The 19,297-nt window shown below is 43.1% G+C and overlaps 1 protein-coding gene across 1 annotated transcript in view; it reads left to right on the plus strand.

Moving 5' to 3' along the window:
• Positions 1-2,243: 2,243 nt before the first annotated feature.
• Positions 2,244-19,297, plus strand: part of TRIM2 (tripartite motif containing 2) — a 119,657-nt gene continuing 102,603 nt past the window's right edge. The window contains exon 1 of the mRNA XM_029235676.1: positions 2,244-2,358. The gene's annotated coding sequence lies outside the window, so the exon portion shown is untranslated. The remainder of the gene's footprint in view (positions 2,359-19,297) is intronic.

Consider the following 19,297-nt stretch of genomic DNA (forward strand, 5'->3'; position numbering starts at 1 on the left):
CCCTCTAGTCCCTGGCAACCACCAATCCGTGTCTGTCCCTATGGACTTACCTGTTCAGGATATTTCACACAAATGGAATCGTACAATATGTGACCTTTTGTGTCTGGCTTCCTTCATTTACTATAATGTTTTTGAGGGTCATCCATATTGTAGTATATATCAGTACTTCATTCCTTTTTATGGTTGAACACTATTGCATTGTATGTATATACCACAATTTGTCCATTAATCTGTTGATGGGCCTTTAGAATATTTCTACCTTTTGGCTATCTGTGAATAATGCTGCTATGAACACGAGTATACATGTAGTTGTTTGAGTACCTGTTTTCAGTTCTTTTGGCTACACACCCAGGAGTGGAATTGCTGGGTCACATGGTAGCTCTATGTTTGACTTTTTGAAGGAATGTTTTCCACAGTAGCTGCGCCATTTTACATTCCCACTAGCAATGTACTGTACAAAGATTCCAGTTTCTCCTTAGCCTCCTCAACACTTTTTTTTTTTAATAGCCATCCTAATAGTTGTGAAGTGCTACTTCATTGTTTTGATTTGAATTTCCCTAATGACTAATTATGTTGAGCATCTTTTCATGTGCTTGTTGGCCATTTGTATATCATTTCTGGAGAAATTTCTCTACAAGAACTTTGCCCATTTTTAAATTGGGTTGTCTTTTTGTTGTTGAATTGTAAGTGTTCATTGTATATTCTGCATACTAGATCCATATGAGGTATATGATTTGCACATACTTCTCCTATTCTGTAGGTTGTCTTTTCACTTCCTTGACAATGGACTTTGATACACAAAAGCTTTTAATTTTGATGAAGTCCAATTTATCTGTTTTTTTCTTTTGTTCATGCTTTTGGTGTCCTGAAGCTTTTTTTATGACAGGGACTTAATGCTTTAGAGGAAAACTAGACCTGTTCCAGAAGGTAATATTTACTTTAAAATCCAGAGCCTTGCAAGTACAGACGTAACAGCTCCTTTGGAATCAATGGAAGAATAGAAGGGTCAGAAGCCACCTCAAGCACTGTTTAGAGAAGCTACTAGAGGAATCTCACTTCAATACAAATTAAACATCAGTGGCAGAATCATAAATATTTTTAAATTACCATAGATCAGAAAGGACAGTGTCTTTGAATTATTATTTTTAAAATCAAAGTCAGAAGGCTTGATACAAAATTTGTGGAAATGATTATACTGAGTTGGCCAAAATGTTCATTCAGGTTTTTCCATAACATCTTATGGAAAAACCAAAATGAACTTTTTGGCCAACCCAGTATTTCAACATTTTTCTGTTTCCATGCTAGTTAATTTTGATAGCTACTGTGCTTCCCTTTATAAATAAGGAGACTATTCCAAATTGCACTGACTGTATTTTTCTCAAAGTTTGTTTGCCTATAATTTACCTGATACCACAAATCAGCCAAATGGATCTTAACTTTATTTTTACCTCAGTGTATTATTTAGAAATATATACAGGGGAAAAAAAGCCACAGTTTATTTTCTGGTTCTTGGTTATTGTCATAGGGTATTGAAAGGTTAAGCTGATCTAGTAGCTTTACAAGCAGAATTTAGTTAAGCTCAGAAGAGAGAAAACAGCCACTGTATTTGCCTTCTCCCAAACTAACTTCTGTTTTGTGTGTGTAAGTATGATCAGATTAAGTGAGCATTTTTTTTTTTTAATGTGAGGCATTTATATTTGGGGAATAAAATAAGCCCACTTCTCTGGGTTTTGAAGACAAATGTATCAAATCAAGCATTTTCTCTGTAGATGTAGTGAGTACGTCTCATCGGATATTATATTCAACGAAATAAGTGGGTCATGAAAGCATTGTCCTTGGGCTTTGTTCCTTTCCTTTGTTCTTTGATTGAAAAATTCCATTCTACCCAATGAATACTACATTTTTTATCCCCAGGAGACCAGAGATGGCTAGTGCAACACAAAAGTCTGTGAGTTCTAAAAATATATATTATTATGTGCGAGGCATATGAACTCCTCCTTGAAAATGCTCTGTGAGCGGTGATTAAACTTTTCAACTTGGACCCCTTTCATGCTGCTGGGCTGGGCCTTCCAGTGTTTGCTCTCTGTCTCCCCTTCTTCAAAATGAAACACAATATCTTAAGCTAACAGAACCCAAAGAGGCTGATCATTGGCTCCCATTGTCCCCTGAGGCTGCAGCCCCGCCCCCTTGGCTTGTGCTGACAAGCTGTTTATATTTTTGTAAGGGCCACCCTTTAACTGGGCAGCCTGATGACTATAATGGGCCCGATTGTCTGTGGGCTGCAGAGAGCTAAGTCCCCACATCTGAGGAGGCTGGGGCTCGTCTCTGATGCACTGGAGTGGCTGATATGGAACACTGGTAAGGGCGCTTCTAAGTGTGTGGTGATGCTTTTTCTGGGCTGGCTGGTTGATCCTGAGCACTGTTTTGGAGAAACAAGCTGTGATTGAATTGCTAGCTTTTTCCTGGTTTTAATTTTCTGCCTGCTAAAGACGGAAGGAAGAGATTGGTTCTCTGAATTTGCAGGCGAAGCTCATAGGGATCCCTGTCAATGCTGACAAGAAAGGAGCAGGGAAGGAAAAAACTGGGGAGAGATGCAAGCAAGCGGGTTTGACACCAAAGCAACACGGAAGCGGCAAAGCGTAGGGCTACTTCGGCGATGCTGTGAGACTCAAAGCCTGTTTTATTTTCTAACTTAGCTGTTCACAGACGGGAGTTTAGCTTTGCCACTGTGGGGTTTCTGTAAGCCAGCTGTTAGCCCGTGTAACTCAGCTAACCCGCTTTGAAAGGGTCTAAGATCTGCTGGTGTTTTCAAAGGGCAAACCGTAGTAGTCTTGTTTGCCATAAATAGTTCTATTCAGAAATTTGGGAACGGTTTAGAGCTGCAGGCTGTAAAGTTTTATTGCCCCATAAAAGTGCTCAGAGGGTACTAAAGCCGGCTGCAGTGGGGCTCAGGAATGACGGAAAGCCCCCAGCGATTAGAGCATTTGTCCTTGACTAGCCAAGAGAGAAGCCCGTGGAGCCAGAGGACATCACATGAGAGGTGGGGCTGAGCCCTGAAACGGGTTTCGCTAGCGCTCCTGGGGCTCTGTCTGGTTTCCGGCATGTCAGTGAGCGAGGGCAGAGGGCTGTTTATCGGCGCCTGATTTCATCACCCTGGATGCCCCCCCGTGGCGGAGTAGACACCTCTCCTAGGGCAGAGGGCCACACGAGGCAAGGGAGGAGGTGTGCTGTTGCTGGGCGGTCAGCAGGGGCGAGTGGATGGACCGTCATTTTCTTTCTTATTCTCTCTGCCCACCAGCTAGCTAGCTGTTTTAAGACCCACAGTGCGTCCTGCAATGGAGGCAACTCTTGTGCCAAACGCTTATCGAAGAGGTGCTAGGGGCTCCTCACATCCCAAGACCGGCAGGGTTAGGAACCAGGATGGCTTCACGTTCTTTCCTTTTCTGTCCTGCCGCTCTCTTCCTCGTCCTCCCTTCCTCGCTCAGACATTTACGGATCCCTAGTTACTATGTGCAAGTCCCTGGGGACACAGAGCTCAGAAGCATGGTGTCTGCCCTGGAAGAATTCACAGTCTGTTGGAGAACCACCAGGGCAGAGTTATGATAGAAATATGTACGAGGTGCGGTGGGAGGGTGGGAGGGACCACCCTTAGCCAGATTGGGGATATCAGTGAGGGCTTTGTGGAGAAAGGGAGGATTCCAGAAGGGAGTCTTGAAGACGCAGGAGGAGTGGGTCAAATGGACATGGAGGGAAGGGTGACTAGTGCTAGAAGTCTCTGATGTGGTCGGTCAGTGGTGGGTCTTGTGAATATCTGTGTACCACGGCTGGAAACCACTGAGCCAAAGGGTCCAGAGGCAGGAGGCAGTATTCAGGGAACAACTAAACTGTTCGTTTAGTGTGGTTGAAACCTAGCATGTGAGTGAATGAGTGATCCTGGCTGAGATGAAACTGACAGAAAATGAAGCCAAAGAAAATTGTTCCATAAAGATGAAGCAAAGTGGCAAGATCTTGACACCTGTTTTATCAGGGTAGTAGATATTTAGGGATCCGTCATCTACTTTTTTAAAAATATAAATTTATTTATTTATCTTTGGCTGCGTTGGGTCTTTGTTGCTGCGCGCAGGCTTTCTCTAGTTACGGCGAGCGGGGACTACTCTTCGTTGCAGTGCACGGGCTTCTCATCGCGGTGGCTTCTCTTGTTGCAGAGCACAGGCTCTAGGCGCGTGGGCTTCGGTAGTTGTGGCATGCGGGCTCCAGAGCACAGGCTCAGTAGTTGTGGCGCACGGGCTTGGTTGTTCCGCGGCATGTGGGATCTTCCGGGACCAGGGCTTGAACCCGTGTCCCCTGCATTGGCAGGCAGATTCTTAACCACTGCGCCACCAGGGAAGTCCTCCATTATCTACTTTTGTGTTTGTTTAAATTTTTCATAATAAATTTTGTAAAAAGCAGGATGCACCAAGACCAGAACATAGCTCAAACAGAGCTGAACTTGAATCCCAGGTCTTCTGGTTTCCAGTGACTACTGGAGACCTTGTCAGGTTACTGAACCCCTCCAGTTCTCATTTTCCTCACCTGAAAATGGGAGTAATAATGTCCACCTCACTGGGCTGTTATGAGGATTGAGATGATAGAACATGCAGACATCCCTCCATAGTGTTTGGCATGGAATCATACCTTTTCCCTCTCAGATGAACCGTCTCATCCATTCTGATTGAGGTTTCCAGATGATGCTGTAGAGGGTTCCAAGCAGGGAACCTTGAAATGTTCTGTAAGCTACACAAGCAAGAATTGAGCTGGAAGCACATCTGGGGCTAGACAAGTGGCCTGAAAAACATCCAACCACAGACTGACATGTGTGAGTTTACAAAGGTCAGCCCTGCAGATGGCTAAGGGACAGAGAGCCCAGTGACCTCGGCTCTCCCAAGGCCTCCCTACCTAGAGCAATGGAACCCCAATTTGATTTACATTTGTAATCCCTTGCATTTCACGTATTCTCTGTCTACTTAAATTGTCAAGTGAGACACGCTCACACCACCACTCACATGCAATTAATGATAACTAATAAGCAAGCAATTTGGTCATCCTGGGTGTTAAAAGGACCCATCAAGAAAGATGGAAAGCAGATCAGAACCATAGACAGGGATTTCATCCCCTGGGGAGCCCCTGGGAGCCATTTAGATAAGCATCATCTCACCTCAAGCCAAACCTGCTGGGAACAGGATCCCTTATCACACCCGCAGTCCTGTTCAGCCTTTCAAGGAGAGCATTTCCTGGTATGTAGGTCTTTAACTACCAGGTGTGTTTGCCCACTCTTGGTCCTTGCTTTCTAGTACCATACCTGATGAGTCAACACTGAGTGAACGGCACACTTCACGTTTTGCAGCTCTTGTGCAAAATAGAACTTCAGTGAAATTCCTCAACGCGTTGACTGTACAGAAACCGCAAGGAGCCAAAGGGCCAACCTCTGACTTTACAAACACCAGATATGCTTCTTGACACCCGTCTCTGGAACTAACTTGGCAAATGCTGTCCATCCTTAATGGTTGTGTAGGAGGGAGGTATTTAAGTCTATAGCACCCTCAAAGCCTCGGTACAGACCTAGTCAGGGCAGGCCGTGTCCAATGTGTGTTCTTCAGTGTGTTAGGGAGCTGAGCCTATCTTCACTGAGATCCCACCAGGGACCCTCCAAGGACAGAGTTCTCATTGGGTGCGTTTTCCCCCCCTCCGGCCTCTCCCACTCTGCCCACAAGGGTAAAACAGAGTTCACGCTGAACTTTGAAGCTGTAACCTGGCCTCAGAACTATGTACCATAAAGAGCACTCACGTGTCTTCCAAGGTAGTTTCAAGTCCATATAGTTTCCTAGTTGCAACACTGGGTGATTTCACTTTAACTGCAGGAGCTTTAAGCAGAATCTTTCTGAGGAGCCTCTTTTTGCAAAAGCCCTGTGAAATCTGCGAGGCCAACTCCTTCCGTGGTCCTCAAGCGCTCCGCAGGCGCCTGGACCATCACTGCATTTCCAGGACTGCCCAGGAGAGCTGAGTCTCTTTGCTATGTCACTGACACACAGGTTCTTTCACTGGGAACCAAGCGACAAGAACCAGGACTCTTAGGATACAGGATTCTTGTCCTGCGCTCCTCACTGGATTATTCTATTATCTTAAGAGCATTGTTAACGAGAAAACAGCAGCCATCGTTGATTTCTCAGAAATGTGGCCCATTTCAGTATACCCTCAGGGAGGCTAGCTATTGTGTCTTCTGGATACTCTCTGTGATCTGGGCACACTGGGGGGGGGGGCAGCATAAATATTAATTAATGCCAGTCCATTAGGAAAAGAAAATGGAAAGACCCCTATAACAGTGACCCTACAAGCCCCAGAGGCCTTGCTGGAACTGTGACAAGGAAAGGCAGTGACACAGCCTGAGAAAAGCAGCTTTCTTCCCACACTCAACTCAGGCACTGAAGCAGGGGTGGCATTGTCTGCGCTGTCGCTGGCGGGCGGGAGGGGTCCCTGGCAGCCGCCCAGCATCCCCCATCGCTGTCCGGGGTATTCAGGGAACACGGGCCTCCTTGCCGACCGACCGGGTCTCCCCAGCTGCCTTCTGCACACAGACCTGGGGCAGGATCCTCGGGGGAGGGAAGCTGCTGCTAGGGAGGGGACCTGGGCTCAGGGCAGAATAGGGCCGGTGGAAGGAGGGCTTGGCGACCGCTGATCCTTGCCCTTTCCGGGAATTGGAGTCACTGGGTCAGAGAAACGTCTCAATACCTTCCGGGTTTCCAAGGCTGGTTGTAAACCTGCTCCTTTAGGGTGGAAACCACGTCCTTGTATCCACACCCTTATGAGGGTTTTAGGATCCGGGTGGGGAAGGGAGTCCCATCAGAGCAGCTCCCAGTTCTTTCTGTGGAAGCTGATACTGCAGATCTCCTCCCCCAAGTGGTTGTAAATCTCCCTTCTCTTCCATTTTTGTTCTTTAGTCTCTGAAAAGCCTGAGAAGGGGATGGGGGCGGCAGGCAGGGAGAAGAAAAGAGGCGGAGGGGGGCGGGGCTGGAGAGGAGGAAAAGCTTCCAGCTCCTTCCTCTCTCCAAGGCTTGTTTGTTACTGCGGTGGGAGTTTTTGTTTGGGGGCCTTTCGTTTTTCCTTTGAATCAAAGCAATCCGTTCTGGTGCAGCCCGTGGAACAACTCTGTCCAGCTCGTAGCCCCCAGGCCGAGGCTTGTGTCTCTAATTCCTTCTATTAACGCCAGGGGAACTTAGGTTTTGTTCTGATCTCCTCCAATTCCCAGGCACGTACTTTCCCAGCCCTGGACTGGGAAGCTTTGTGCGTGTGGTAGATCACAGAGCCATCAGGCTCCAGCACTTAAAATGGAGGGACTGACACTGATTGAGCACCAACTGTATGCCAGGGACTGTTCTAAGTGCTTTGTGTATGTGAACCAGTTACCCCTCCAAGGTAGGTATTATCATTCTCTATTTTCAGGTGAGGAAACCAAGCTTGGAGAGTTAAGAAAATTGTCCAAGGTTGCACAGCTGGTCAGGGGCAGGCTGGCATTCTGGCTCCGGAAGCTGCATTTTTAACCAATATGCGATACCCCCAGGGATGCATTGTATTCTTTCGTATGTATACAGAAGAGTGTATGTATTCAGGCCCCTATTTCTGGTTATTTAACTTCGTTCAAAATTTTTTCCTATTATTGATAATTCAATGATGAATGTTTCTGTAATAATAGCTAATAATTCTTAACATTTATTGAACTGCTAACGGTGACAGGCACTGTTTCAAGTTCTTTATGCATCGTAACTAACTTAATCTTTGTGACTACTATTAGTACTGTTTAACCAATGAGAAAAATGAGGCCAGAGCAGTTGGTTAAATATTTTGTCCCAGGTTGCACAATTAGGAGGTGGCAGAGTTATCTCAAAGCTGTTGGTCTTATGATGCTGTCTAGACATAGGTCTGTGACCACACTTCTGATATTGCTTCAGGAAAGATTCTGAAGCTGGAATTACTAGGGCAGAAGATAGAAATATTTTTAAGGATCTGGATATATATCACAAAATTATTTTCCAGGAACACTGGATACTTATGCTAATTTGTATTCCCATGAGTGCTATGCAGTTGATTAAGGAATCTAAACAGTTGGATGAGCCCCTGGGCGATGTGTCCATAAACCTTTTGGATTTTGTCAGTTAATCCAGGCATTTACTATCATTAATGATATTATTTTTATGAAAATAAAATATATGTCTGCCTCAAAACTACATTTCAGTGGGAGCATCTGAGGTGCTGGTAATGTTCTATTTCTTGATCTGAATGGTGTTTACCCTGTTATCACAAGGATGAATTATCCTTGTGATAATTCATGAAGCTATTGCCTTAGAACTTATGCACTTTTCTGTTTGTTATTTATACTTAATAAAAGTTTATTTACTCACTACTATGTGTAAAATAGGTAAACAACAAGGACCTATTGTTTAGCACAGGGAACTATATTCAATCTCTTTTAATAACCTATAATGGAAGAGAATCTGAAAAAGAATATATATATGTATAACTGTATCGCTGTACACCTGAAACTAACACAACTTTGTAAATCAATTGTACTGCAATTCTAAAAATTTTTTAATTAAAATTTATTTTAAAAAAAACTATCAGGGACTTCCCTGGTGGTCCAATGGTTAAGAATCCGCCTGCCAATGCAGGGGACACAGGTTTGATCCCTGGTCAGGGAACTAAGATCACACGTGCCACAGAGCAACTAAGCCTGTGTGCTACAACTACTGAGCCTGTGCTCTAGAACCCGTGCACCACAGCTAGAGAGAATCCCAAGCACCGCAACGAAAGATTCTGCATGCCACAATTAAGACCCATCACAGCCAAATAAATAAATTTAAAAAAAACTTTAAATATAACCTTTTGGAAGTTAGGGATAGAATACATTGGAATCCATTGTAAAGAATAAGAAAATGACTCAGTCATCACCATGTTTTCTCCACATGTTGGATAAAAGGAGATTTTACAAGAAACAGTTTCTTGATTCCTTTTTTTCTCATCTCTAATACGAGAATTGAATAGACATTAAACCACAACATTCCTAAGAAATACAGTTCTAAAAAAGTCCTTTGCCTGTTTCTATTGTTTTTGTTTTGTCCAAGAAAGGTTTTTTCTTTGAAACTTCAAAAGTATGACACAAATTTAAAATAGTCAGAGTTATGATGAATGAGTTTTTGGCAAGGACTTGAGAACAATGATTATGACCCCAGAGAGAGTTGTTCTCTTTCTGTCTTGCTTTCTAATGTGTTCTTCCTTAATATTTGGTTTTGAGGTACTGGGTTCTATGATATGGCCTGATGCCTCTATTCAGCAATGTCCCTAAAGACTCAGGTACATCTTTCCATGGCTAATGGATCAGCCCAAGAAGATCAATATATCATCATTTCAAGAAAACATTATAAGAAAGTATGCTCTTACTCTAATGGAAGCCAGTTGCGATTTCCTTATCAATTTCCCAATTGTTGTAAAATATTATTTTAGTGCTTATTTCCCTCTGCTGACTTTATATTTGATCTAAAATTAATTATTTAGCCCCATTCAATTTCTTAGTTCCTGGACTCCAGTTGTAATTTTTATCAGTTTTTATTCCTCTGCCACAGAGGACTGAAGTGGCTGCAGGATGAGGACCTTTCATGACAAGACAAAAGGAGCCATGTTTCCCAATTCTTCCTTTAGTTTCTACCCCCACCCCCTGCCAAAGTCTCAACGTGAGATTCTGTGAGTTCTTTTATTGAGTTATTAATATTCCTTTATTTAGACTGACTTTCTTCCATTTCTACCAAATATCTCACCACTGTGTTAGTCTGCTCAGGGTGACATCACAAAACACAGTAGGCTGGGTAGCTTAAACAACAGAAATGTATTTTCTCACAGTTCTGGTGGCTGGAAGTTCAAGATCAAGGTGCCCACATGGGTGGGTTCTTATGCGAGCCCTCTTCCTGGTTAGCAGATAACAGCCTTCTCACTGTGTCCTCACATGGTCTTTTCGCTCTGCATGTGGAGAGAGAGAAATCTCTGGTGTCCCTTCCTCTTCTTATAAGGACACTAATCCTATTGGATTAGGGCCATACCTTATGAACTCATTTAACCTTAATTACTTCCCTAAAGGCCCTGTCTCCAAATATCCCTGAAATAAATGGGGGTAAGGACTTCAACATATGAATTTGAGGGAGGGCACAACTCAGTCCATAACATTACCAGAGTCACTACAATTAAAATTAAGCTTTGTTGAGACTTCCCTGGCAGTCCAGTTGTTAAGACTGCACACTTCCAACGCAGAGGGTGTGGGTTGGATCCCTGGTTGGGGAACTAAAACGCCACATGCTGCGCGGCCTAAAATGAAAAAGAAAAATTAAGCTTTGTTTTCCCTTTCAAAGTAGGTCTTTTTTCCCCCTAGTGTTTCTGTTAAATGACATTGAATTTTTTAATATGTAAAACATTTTTGGATTTCTGCTAACTGTACTATGGGAATCCAGACATAAAGAAGACATAGACCCTACTCAAGTAGATGCCTGCAGGAGTTTATATAAAGTAATGAAGGAGATGATTGCATGCACAAAGAACCAGAATACCTAGAAGACTGGAGATTCTTTAAAAGACACCGTGCTACGCTATGGGATTCAGAGGAAAAGATTACCCTCCTCCAAGGGCCACCATTTGAGCATCATAATCAGGGACAGGCAGGCTGTGGACTGGGGAAGATATAGACAAGGCCACACCAGGCTCAGCAGGAGCGGGCACCAGGAAGCAGGAAAGTGCAGTGCAGTTGGAACTGAGGGAGTCAGGAGGGAGCACTGTGGAGGCTAATCTTAGGGCATAAGAGCAGGTTGGTCACGCTCTGAAATCAGCACTTAAAAAGAGTCACTGTGACTAAATGGCCCTTGACAATCTGGATATCTTGTCTCAGTAATTCTGATGCCATCAATTTTTTCTCCAGGGTTGCACCAGTTTCTTTGTGCACCAGATGAAGTATGTAGCTGGCTGTGCTGTGTGTGGGAGAGGGAAGGGGAGACAGAGGAAAATGAAGGAATGAGACTGTATCTTTAAAAAATAAGATCACACTTACCTGCCGTGGCAGGATGCTCACACAAAGAAAGCCATGAGAACACCAAGACTAGCTGAGAGAACAGCAGGCTTTCCAAGTTCCCCCCCACCAAAATATTTCACTTACAACACTTGATGTAATCATATGAACTGGCAACATAAAGAAAATATTCATGGAAGGGAGCATATTCAAAATGTTCCACATCACTAGTGATCAAATAAATACAAAATTTAAAAACAATGAGTTACTATTTTCTCCTTATCAGATTAGCAAATATTTTAAAATGATACTGCTGGTGAGGGTGTGTGTCTCATGGCACACATTGCTAATGGGAATGTAAAGTGTTACAACCTTTCTAGAAAGTAATTGCACAATGTTTTACTCTCTTGAGAGCCCCAGAAATATTAATACACCTTGATGGGATAATTCCACTTACAGGAATCTATGCTGAGAATACAGAGATGTGGACAAAGGTGTGTGTTTAACAATTTCACTGAAGTTTAATTTATAATAATTGGAAATTTAGAAACAATCTAAACGTGAACTCTTGGAAAATTGGCTGCATAAATAACGTATCAATTAATGGAATATTCTTCAGCTGTTTAAAAATGTGTTTTCAAATAATTTTACTGATATAAATTTGCATATTATAAATATGTTTTAAAAAAGCATTTTCCAAAATTATGTATGTAATAAAAATATGCATGAGAAAAAATAGAGATAATAAATTGTAATGATATTTATTCATATTGCAAATATTTATTAAGCATATTGTATGTCTGGCAATGTATTTGTCTGTAGGTAGTGGGTCTATAGATGATCTATTTTATTCTTTATACTTTGCTGGGTTTTCCAAATTTTCTAGAGCATTTAATTGCTTTTTGTCCGAAATATGCATTTTAATAAAACCTTTCTTAATAAAACCTTTCTATCTTTTAGGGCCCAAGTCCACCCTTCCATAAAGTATTTCGTGGTTACACTAATAGGAAATAACCTCTAGCTTTTCTATGACTCTTTCATACTGATCTTAACATATATGGTCTTGAATTGGAGCCACTGTATGTATGATGTTCATCCCAACTGGTTTGGGAACTACTGGAGAACAGGGATTATGATTTAGAGGTCCTGAGTATCTAAGCAAAAGCCTAGCTCTCCTTCCCCACCTTCCATAAAGCCTTTCCTTCTACTTGAAAAAGTGGGTGATTTTTTCTTCCCTTGAATCCTCAAAACAGCTTTTATGCCTCTTTTATTGGAGGTCCATTCTGCTTTGGATGATAGTTAATTGTGCTTGTCTTGACCCCCTATTCGTCACCCAACTACTGATTATAGGAAATGTATATTGTTCCTCTCTGTGCCCAGAGCGGTGCCTTGTATAAGGTGTGTGCTTAATAGACAGTTGGACCTATGACTGAATGTGTATTGTGTTAGAGAGTGTTCTAATTTCATTCTTTTACATGTAGCTGTCCAGTTTTCCCAGCACCCACTTAATGAAGAGACTGTCTTTTCTCCATTGTATATTCTTGCCCTCTTTGTCATAGATTAATTGACCACAGGTGCGTGGATTTATTTCTGGGCTTTCTATCCTGCTCCATTGATCTATAAGTCTGTTTTTGTGTCAATACCATACTGTTTTGATTACTGTAGCTTTATATTATAGTCTGAAGTCAGGAAGCCTTATTCCTCCAGCTCTGATTTTCTTTCGCAAGATTGCTTTGGCTGTTTGGGGTCTTTTGTGTCTCCATACAAATTTTGAAATTTTTTGTTTTAGTTCTGTGAAAAATGCCATTGGTAATTTGATAAGGATTGCATTGAATCTGTAGATTGTCTTGGGTAGTATAGTCATTTTGACAATATTGATTCTTCCAACCCAAGAACGTGATGTATCTTTCCATCTCTTTGTGTCACCTTCAGTTTCTTTCATCAACATCCTAAATGTTCGGAGTACAGATCTTTTGCCTCCTTAGGTAGTTTTATTCCTAACTATTTTATTCTTTTTGATGTGATGGTAAATGGGATGGTTTCCTTAATTTCTCTTTCTGATCTTTCATTGTTGGTGTATAGAAATGCGACAGATTTCTGTGTATGGACCTATGACTGAATGAACATGGGCTCTTTCCAGCTATTTCCAACAGGTGCCCTGCAGTTAGCACCTGCTCAGAAGAGTTGCAGACTGCTGTACAGGCCCAGGAGCAGAAGGTGAGATCAGAGATGCCTACAAAGACTAAGTAGCCCCAAAGCACTGAGCAATGGTAGTCATGAAGCCCAACCCCCCAGAAGAATCTGCCAGGAAATAACTTCACCTTAGACCTGCGATGCCCTCAATACTACTCTTTAGCTCCTCTCTGGGTCCTGAGAACTTCATCTGTAAAGCTTTGCCTTCTTTCACCATTTCACAAACTCAGAGATGAATTCCCCAAAGAATTCCACTCCTCCAGTCATAAACTGAACATCATAGATTTGCCCTGCTGCCCATTTCAGGCCCTAATCCCCCAAAGGTGGTCATTAAGAGAAAAGTTTAAAATCAAGGACTGCATAAATATAATTTTAGAATAAAAAAAACACAAGGAAATAAGGCACAAGATTTGGTTCCATGGAACTTGCGTTTATTGTGCTCCAAATTTTTGCAAAGCCTTGTCCTGGGCACTGAAAATAATCCAAAGATTAAATAGGACATTGATCTCATTCATTAGATCCCGCATGAATATACGGCACTGTAACAGGAAAGGGGGGAGTGGAGGGGAGGGGTGGGGGTGGGGTCACTGCACAGGGCTGCAGGGGTCACTGCACAGGGCTGCAGGGGTCTGCAGGGGTCTGGATAGAGGTGGAAAATAAATGGAAGAGCTGCTGGAAGTTATGCTCATAATTGTGGACATTGATACTTTGGGTCTGTGCCCAGGAAATGTAAGATGTGGGTGTAAAAGAGTTCTGAGCACAATTTTCAATGTTTGTATGGGGGCTGGGTCCCCCGACACCACCAAGCAATTCTCTGCAACACCAGCAGGGTGTCCTACAATTCAGCTCAATACTGACACTGCTACCTCGAGAGAGCATCAGACTCCACAGGTTAAAGGTTTGGTCGCACAAGACTACACCCCCACACACATTCCCACCCCCTTCCACCCCCTTCTGAGGCCAGTCACAAGTCCAGGTTGTCACCTATGCTTCTGATCCACCAGCTACAGACAAGAGGTTTCAACGACCCCCTCCTTGGGTTCGATTAATTGGCTAAAGCAGCAGCCCACAGAACTCAGAGAAACATTTTTCTTGCTAGATCACCAGTTTATTACGAAAGGCTATAACTCAGGAACAGAAAGATGGAAGAGATGCACAGGGCAAGGTGTGGGGAAAGGGTGAGGAGTTTCTATGCTCTCTCCAGGCGCACCACTCTCCCCAGATCTCCATGTGTTCCCCAACCTGGCTCTCAGAACTGTGTCCTTTTGAGTTCTTATGGAGGCTTTATTACATAGGCACGACTGATTAAATCATTAGCCATTGGCGATTGATTCAACCTCCAGTCCCTCCTCCTCCCCAGAGGTCAGGGTGTGGACTGAACATTCCAACCTTCAAATGACAATATTGGTTCTCCTGTCAACCAGCCCCCATCCTTAGGTGTGGTCCAAAAGTCACCTCATTAACGTAAAAAAAGACATTCTTAAGGGTCTCATCACTTAGGAAATTCCAAGAATTTTAGGAGCTCTGTGCCAGAAATGGAACGAAGACCAAATATGTATTTATTATAAATCACAATATCATGGGGTGGGATTCAGATAGAATAGGAAAGGCTTTAGGAAAAAAAACAAAAAACAAAATTCTAAGGCAATATTGGATAGAATGTGTGATATGAGACATGTTGTTATAGAAAAAAAAAAAAAAGATAGAAAAAGATGGTATTTAACAGAACCCAGCGCATCTGTCAATGTTCTTAGCTACTGTCAACACTAGTTAGTTTGAGCATAAAAGGAATTTGTTAAAGAATATTAAAACACCATCAAGAAAGTGAAAGAACAACTTACAGAATTTAAGAAGATATTCTCAAGTCATATTCCAGTAAGGGACTTGCTTCCAGAATATAAAAATTAAAAAATAAATTTAAAAAGACAATTAAAGGGACTTCCCTGGTGGCGCAGTGGTTAAGAATCCTCCTGCCAATGCAGGGGACATGGGTTTTAGCCCTGGTCTGCGAAGATCCCACATGCCGCAGAGCAACTAAGCCCGTGCGCCACAACTACTGAGCCTGCACTCTAGAGCCCGCGTGCCACACTACCGAAGCCCGCACGCCTAGAGCCTGTGCTCTGCAACAAGAGAAGCCACCGCAATGAGAAGCCTGTGCACTGCAACAGAGAGTAGCGCCCCGCTCGCCGCAACTAGAGAAAGCCTGTGTGCAGCAATGAAGACCCAACGCAGCCAAAAATAAATAAATAAATAACAAGACAAAAATGGGCAAAGAGGGCTTCCCTGGTGGTGCAGTGGTTGAGAGTCTGCCTGCCGATGCAGGGGACACGGGTTCGTGCCCCGGTCTGGGAAGATCCCACATGCCGCGGAGAGGCTGGGCCCGTGAGCCATGGCCGCTGAGGCTGCGCGTCCGGAGCCTGTGCTCCGCAACGGGAGAGGCCACAGCAGTGAGAGGCCTGCGTACCGCAAAAAAAAAAAAAAAAAAGGGCAAAGAATGATGATTGCACAACAGTGTGAATGAATGTACTTAATGTCACTGACCTGTACACTTCAAAATGGCTAAAGTGGTAAATTTTAACCACAATTAAAAAGAATTTTTAATGGATAAAGAATTTTAATAGACATTTTTTCAAAGAAGATACACAAAGGGTCAAAAAGCACATGAAAAGATATTCAACATTATTAGCCTTTGGGAAATGCCAATAAAAACCACAATGAGATACCACTTTATACCCAGTGGGAAATTGGAACCCTAATATAATATTGCTAGTGGTAATGCAAAATGATGTAACTGCTTTGGAAAACAGTCTGGCAGTTCCTCACATTTTAAAACATAGAACTACCACATGACCCAGTAATTCTCCTCCTAGATATATACCCAAGAGAAATGAAAATATATTTCGGACAACAACTTGTACACAAATGTTCATAGCAGCATTATTCATACTAGCCAAAAGGTGAAAACAATCCACTGATGAACGGGTAAACAAAATGTAGTCTATCCAGACAATGAAATACTATTTGGCAATGCAAGGAATGCTGTACTGATATGTGCTACAACATGGATAAATCTTAAAAAAATTTTGCTCAGTGAAAGAAGCCAGACACAAAAGGCCACGTGGTGTGATTCCATTTATATGAAATGTCCAGAACAGGCAGATCCACAGAGACACAAAGTAGATGAGTGGTTGCCAGGGGCTGGGAGGAGGGGGAAATGGGGAGTGAGCAGCTAGTGTGTGTGAAGTTCTCTTCAGGGTGATGAGAATGTTCTGGAATTTGATAGTGGTGATGGTTGCACTACCTTGTGAACATACTAAAAGCCACTGAATTGTATACTTTGGTTTTTGTATGATTTATGATTTATAATGTGTTAATTTCAGGTGTACAACAAAGAGGTTCAGTTATACATATATATATCTTTTTGTTAAAGATTTGTTTGTCTTATAGGTTATTACAAGATACTGCGTATAGTTGCCTTTGCTATACAGTAGGTCCTTGTTGGTTATCTATTTTATATGTATGGGTTGTCCACTTTAAATGGATGAATTTTATACTATGTGAATTATATCTCAATAAAAGCAGTTGTGGGCTTGGGGTTTTTTTAAAAAAGAATATTACATGACTCAGAGAATCTTCAAGAAATACAGAGACTTGCATTTCTTGAAGGCTTGGAGGCTACCCCACTGAGAACAATGCCTGAATGGTATCACAGGATGGTTCCAGGATGAGCCCCAGTACTGCTCCTCCGGGCACAGGCACCTAGGACCTTCGCCCCTGCTGCCTCTGGGCCTCCATCCCCTTCTACCAGACTCCATCACCTCACAGAAAGCAGCTTCCTTAGAGTCTGATTTCCCATATTGCTTTTCTCCAGACCGAAGCCTACCATCTATCCTCCTGACTGCCAGAGCCTAGGCCGCAGTTTCGAGCCCTAACTGCAAAGGAGGCTGAGAAAGCAGGTTGGTTGTAGAAGACGAGTCAAACAAATGTCCACCCACCCCCTCCATTTCCCTCAGGGAGTTTGCGGGACAATGACTTTATTTTATTGTTTTATTTTAATGTTTATTTTTTTTGGCTATGCCGAGAGGCATGCAGGATCTTAGTTCCCCGACCAGGGATTGAACCCACGCCCCCTGCGTTGGAAGCGCGGAGTCTTAACCACTGGACCGCCAGGGAAGTCCCTGGACAGCGATATTAAAGTCACAAAATATTGGAGCCAAACAAGCCCTTTGAAGTTCATGTGTTCTGACAGTTCTCCAATGACTACCACACTGCCAAAGGCAATGGCAATTTCTAGCGCTGTCTTGCCTGACTTTGTAAGCATCTGGCAATATTAATCATTCCTCTCTTAAACATTTCTCTTCACGGTTTGTAGGTCACCCCTCTTGTACCTTTCCAATCATTTTTCTCTCACTTTCCACCCAGAGCTGCTCTCTTTGTCCAGTTAAAACTAGTGTTTCTCCACATCTCCAAACTCAATCCTGCTCTTTTTTTAGTCTTCATTGAATTTGTTACAATATTGCTTCTGTTTTATGTTTTGGTTTTTTGGCCAGGAGGCATGTGGGATCTTAGCTCCCCAATCAGGGATCAAACATGCACCCCCTGCATCAGAAGGTGAAGTCTTAACCACTGGACCCCTGGGGAAGTCCCTTCAATCCTGCTGTGAATTCACAGTGTGAATGTTAGGGGTTAAATTGTGTCCCCCTAAAATCCGTATGTTGAAATCCTAACAGCCAGTACCTCAGAATGTGACTTTATATGCAAATAGGGTAATTTCCAAACAGGAAATAGAGATAAGGGCAGATGTAATTAGTTAAAATGAGATCATACTGGAGTGGGGTGGCCTCTAATCCAGTTATCACTGGTGTTCTTATAGAAAGGGGACATTTGGACCCAGACGCTCACACAGGGAGAAAGCCATGTGATTGAAGTACTGCTGCCACGAGCCAAGAAACTACTAGAAGCCAGGAGAGAGTCCAGGCACAGATCCTTCCCTGGTGCCCTCGGGGGAGCATGGCCCCATTGACACACTGATCTTGGATATCTAGCCTCTAGAACTGTGAGACAATAAATTTCTGTTGTTGGAGCCACCCAGTTTGTGGTACTTTGTTATGGCAGTCTTAGCAAGTGTGAATATCCTTTAGCCCCGTATTTATCTTCTTCTATTATAGGTGGGCAACTGCTTAATTTATGTTTTTAGCCCGTAACACCCCCAAATACCTTATAGATCCATGTGGCAGTGTTGTCTGCTAGGACATTTGCATTTGGATAGACCACAGAAACTAGAAACTCTTAAACCACACTCGTCATTTCTCAGATGCCACTTGTTCCCCATTTTTCATTTGTCTCTTGCTGAATCTACCCCATTGCCCACTGTCAGGAACCTGAGTGACAGCCTACAACTCTGCGCCCCCCCTTGTGACGGGCCATCAAATACGAAAGGTTACACCTCTCACCCATCTCTGGAGTCTTTTCTGTCCACCCCAGACCCACCTCCACTCCCTTCCAGATGCCTTCCACAGCGATCTTTCTGAAACACAAATCTAATCAACTCACTTATCTGCTTTAAAATTCTTCAGAGGGGCCTCATAGCTTCCAAACAAAGGTCAAATCCTGGAGTTTAGCTGATAAGATCTTTATGGTCTGACTGCTTGCCACCCTGGGTAACCCCAATCTCTCACCTTTGCACCTTTCGCCTGCTTTCTGCTGACACACAGACGTTCAGATCTCCTCCTACCTGTCTTCATTTTACCTGATGCCTGCTCAGTCTTCAAAACTCAAACGCAGCCTCTTCTGGGAAGCCTTCCTTGATTTCCAGCATGATTCAAAACCTGCTTCTGGGTGCCAGTAACCCTCTGAGCGTAGACTATTACAGCAATTTCACAATGCACTGCAATTGTTGGTTTCCACCCCCTTTCTCTCTCCCCGCCCCCCGCCCCGCTACTAGTAAGGCACTTGAGAGTAGAGACTTCAGGCTTTTTCCAACTTTCTTTTCTCAGCCTAGTGCCTGGTACACGCAAATGTTTCCAGGCG

Source organism: Monodon monoceros, unplaced genomic scaffold (assembly GCF_005190385.1).
Source record: "Monodon monoceros isolate NGI ecotype Baffin Bay Population unplaced genomic scaffold, NGI_Narwhal_1 Super_Scaffold_20, whole genome shotgun sequence".
NCBI lineage: Eukaryota > Metazoa > Chordata > Mammalia > Artiodactyla > Monodontidae > Monodon > Monodon monoceros.